This window comes from Bos javanicus, chromosome 9 (assembly GCF_032452875.1).
Source record: "Bos javanicus breed banteng chromosome 9, ARS-OSU_banteng_1.0, whole genome shotgun sequence".
Classification (NCBI taxonomy): domain Eukaryota; kingdom Metazoa; phylum Chordata; class Mammalia; order Artiodactyla; family Bovidae; genus Bos; species Bos javanicus.
Window position 1 is genome coordinate 66,909,589 of NC_083876.1, and position 4,723 is coordinate 66,914,311.

Below are 4,723 nucleotides of genomic sequence, written 5' to 3' on the forward strand. Positions count from 1 at the left end.
GGTCTCACTGATTTGTTTCCTGTATCTCCACCGTTTAATGTATTTTTGTCCAGTTTTCTCACTGTTAATGGTGAAAGAGCTAGTTGTTACTCTACCTTGGTCTGAAGCAGAACTCCTTAAAATCATTGTATGCTATGGAATAAGAAAATTATTTAATTTCTTTAATCCTGATTAGTGAGTGAGTTCTCAATGCATTGTTTAAAATTTTTTATTCATCGATTTGATAAAGTATTCATTGATAAAGTATCAACTGTATCATAAATTACTTCTTAATTATACTTCTATCTCTATCTGGCTGTGCTATTATCTGTCATTCATATGTTTGTTCTTACTTAAAAATGTATCTAATAGTTTAATAATATGAAGTTTAAAATAGATTTTAGTATAGTACAGTACCTTCTAATGATCTTTCATTTCCTGTAATTGATATGTGTGACATGCTATGATGAAAATAGGAATATAAGGTTTTGTATATTTGTCATTAATCCATAGAATTTTTTTATTTTATTAAAAATACAATTTAACCTTATTTTCTGGAGAAGGAAATGGCAACTCATTCCAGTATTCTTGCCTGAGGAATCCCGTGGACAGAGGAATGTGGTGGGCTAGAGTCCCTGGGCTTGCAAAGTCAGACACGACTGAGTGACTGAGCATGAACACATGAACCTTATTTTGGTAAATTATATATTATTCTTAATTTAGTTGTTTAGTATATTTTATGAAGGATAAGAAAAGATTGGTCTGAAGAAAGCATTCCTTGTTAAAACAGTTTTATTTTCTGTATGCTATGTTTTAGATGGATGGATGAACTATATCTGAGCTATTAGTTAAAAAAACTTTTACAAATTCAAAGTAATGTTAATAATTTAAACGTATAAGTGTTAAATGTAATCTAAGGATTTAGGATGAGCAGTCTACATAAGGAGTTGAGAACTTGATTTGTCCAGTCTTATAGCAATAAAAGTGTACTTTTGAAGACTGAAAGATACTGAACTGAACTAAGTAAACAAAATTCCAATAGAATATGAACTTTTAAAAATGAATATGTAGAGAAATTCACATATGAAAGCTACAGTTGAAATTAAGTTTTCAGAAAGAAACATAAATATTAAAAACCTTATGTCAATGTAGAAGATGTGAAAGAAAAAAATTGTTCATTTGACTCAAGAAAGATTTAACTTTGATCATTCATTAATTTATTCAACCTACAAATATTTATTAAGCTTAGTTAGCATCTGCAGTATAATGTATTGCTATTTGATAGAATAAAGTGATGTAAGAGTTTCTCTGACTTCAGTGAAGTTGCATATTCATAAAGATCAACTTAATTTTTATACAGATGTTAAAAGTGATAATTATATATTCTCTTAAAGAATATATATATGACTTATTTTATAACATTAATGAAAACCATGCTAATATTAGGAATTATGTTAGCCTCATATTGGTATTTTCCAGCTTTAAAAATATTGCTTGATTTTAGTTGCATATTTTATACCAACAAACAACCTAAGCAATCTTAACAATTGAAAAAAATTGTCACAAATGTTGCCACAATTTTGATCAATGAGAAAGAAGATCTATAGTTTTTCACTCTGAATTTGCTTTATTCCCTTGGGTTTCCCTTCAACCTGAGAAAACAAAAACTTTACTGAGTTCAGTGATTGAGAGAAAGCATTTCCTGGGGGAGCAAGAGATCAAGAAAAGGAGACTAAAGATAGTTAAACACAAGATTGTATTCTGAAACTATGCCTCTTGTGTTTATACCTCAAGAGTTCAAAATAGCATTATTATTTTTTATACATTTTTATTGCAGTATGGTTAACATATAGTATTATAGGTTTCAGGTGTACAATATAGTGATTCACAGATTATATTCCATTTTTAGTTATAAAATATTGGCTATATTTCCTGTGCTATACAATATATCCTTGTGGCTTATTTATTTTATACACAGTAGTTTACAAGTATATTTTATTACATCAAAATTAGTTATCTGGATATTCATGACTACAATGCAGTCTGGGAGGTGTACACTTTAGCTTTCCATTTAGTGCTTAATAATAGACAATAAAAGATGTCATTGACAAAATTTAGGAATAAGTGATATTTCATAGGAAGATCTATAGAATATCTAGGACTAAGGATTAATCTTATCTTTGACTTCCTTGGTGGCTCAGATGGTAAAGCGTCTGCCTATAATGCAGGAGACCCAGGTTCGATCCCTGGGTTGGGAAGATCCTCTGGAGAAGGAAATGGCAACCCATTCCAGCATTCTTGCCTGGAAAATCCGATGGACGGAGGAGTGTGGAAGAGTCGGACACAACTGAATGACTTCACTTTCACTTTTTCTTTTGTTAATAACAGGATAAATTCCCATAAAGAAACAAGAAAAAGAAACAAAAGAAAAATGACAAGCATTATGACTAAGAGATATTGTAATAGTTAAAAATATCCAGAAATGAAATGTTAACCTCACAACAATCAATAAAATACAAATGAAAAGTCTGAGATACTGTCAAACTGGTGCTGTTGCTCACATGACCTCTTTATGGTCTCTTTACCTTTATCTTGTCCTAATCACTCACTTCCCCCTTTATGTTCATAAGGGATAATGAGACTGATTTTTATGTAATGAATTTTTATACCTTGAGCAGCATGTCCTACAGCAAAATCATAGAATATCCTGTGAAATGATTTATGAAAACACAAAGGTTTTATGGTCTAATACATGCAGAATAATAAATATAAACTATTTCTCATCTTATAGATTCAGTAAACTTAAACACAATAGTTTCTCTCATTAGTTTCTCTCATATGTTCTATTGAAGAAATCTACTTGGCAGTCATTCCCAAATTTATTTGAAAGATGGCTTAGTGCACTGGTTATGAGCTCAAAGTCTGCAGTTAGGCAACTCAAGAGCATATTCTAACTGCCATTTGCCAGCTGTGTGTATCAATAATTGGACCAATTATTTGATCTCTTTGTTTATCAGTTTCATCATCTACAAGGTGGTGTTAATAATAATAATAATAACGGCTTCATAAGTTTCTTGTGAAGATTGAATCAGTTAATATATGTCAAGTGCTTTGAATCGTGTTGATATAAGTGCTCCCAAAAGATCTATTTTTATGATTTAACTTGGGTATCTTTTTTAAAAAAAGTAGCACATACTAGTAGCTTGTTATTAACAACCTACTTATCATTCACTGACTAATTCACAAATGCTGGTCATGTGTGAGCTGTTGTCTTAATTTGGGTTGCTCTAACAAAATACTGCAGACTGAATGGCTTAAACAAAAACATTTATTTCTCACAGTTATGAATCATGGGACTGGCAGATCCCAAGTCGGTGAGGGCCCACTTACTGGCTTGTAGATGGCTATATTCTTGTATTTTTACATGGTGCAGAGCAAAGAGTGAAGAAGCAAGATTCCAGTTCTCTTTTTATAAGGGCACTAACTGCATTCTTGAGGACTCACTCTCATGAACTAAATACTCCTCAAAGGTGTATCTCTTAACATCGTCACATTGGGGATTACAATTTAAACACAGAACTTTAGGGGAGACACAAACAAATACTCACATGGCAAAATATATCAGGCCTATATTTTTAGTTAACAGGCACCCATAGGGTAAACTTTGGCTTGTCGTACTCCAAAGCCTATGCCAGCAATGGATGGGCTTAACAGTCTTATTCTATTTATTGAAAATACTTGAGACATTGAACATGACCATCTACTACCAAGAATTCAATTGCAGAGGAATCTATTATGTTCTTGGAACATTTAATAGTGCTGTCTAAAAGGTTTTTCTGTGGCTGATTGCATCAGGGGTAAGTTTCTGACCAAAGGATGAATGATCAGTTGCCTGACGAGTTCTGCCAAACATGGATAATAGGTCATTAAATTAAGAATTCCAGACTTTCTCTTATGGCATTTGAATATCAGGCATACTGAGAGAGTCTTTAACCTCATGAATACTGGATGGAGAGCCAGAATGCTGCTGACTCATCATAATGGTTAAGTCTTGGGCTCAAAATACTCACTTCTGATAAAACCATATGAGCCAAGTTTGCTGATAATTTTCTACCAGATCTATTACTGCTGTATTTAATGTCTGGGAGATCTGGCTTGTTGCTGTTCACGTTTTCCCTTTTTCTCATGTATCCTTTTGGTACAGGAAGCTTTTTACTAGCTAAGATGGTACAAAGATGATGCTGACACTTTTCTCTAATGCTGCTGCTACTGCTGCTGCTAAGTCACTTCAGTCGTGTCCGACTCTGTGCGACCCCATAGACGGCCTCCCACCAGGCTCCTCTGTCCCTGGGATTCTCCAGGCAAGAATACTGGAGTGGGTTGCCATTTCTCTAATGCTACTTACCACAAATATCAGTCCATATCTGTGAAGTATCTTCCTTTCCTAATTAGAAAAAGAGGGAAAGGTTTTAGTTAGGGTACAGACAGATTTTTGAAGAGCAAGAGGCTAGAGAAACTGGTTATTTAACTTTTGAGCCCATTACCCTTTAAAAGAGAATTAAACTCGACAACAGGGGTTGTAAAGAGATTTAATTTCCTTCATTCCTTGAAGAACCTGTGGTATTCAGACAAGAGATGATAACTGAATTTGATGGAACTATTTGTGTAGATACCGTGCCCCCAGGGGCCCTGGAGAGCAGGGTTTATTCTCACAGGCATTTCTACATCGTCATTGCATACAGCA

At 33.5% G+C, this 4,723-nt stretch overlaps 1 non-coding gene across 1 annotated transcript; it reads left to right on the top strand.

The window, feature by feature from the left end:
* Positions 1 to 2,165: 2,165 nt before the first annotated feature.
* On the top strand, positions 2,166 to 2,237 carry TRNAY-AUA (transfer RNA tyrosine (anticodon AUA)). The gene has a single exon. It is a non-coding gene; the product is annotated as a tRNA-Tyr (tRNA).
* The last annotated feature ends 2,486 nt before the right edge of the window (positions 2,238 to 4,723 follow it).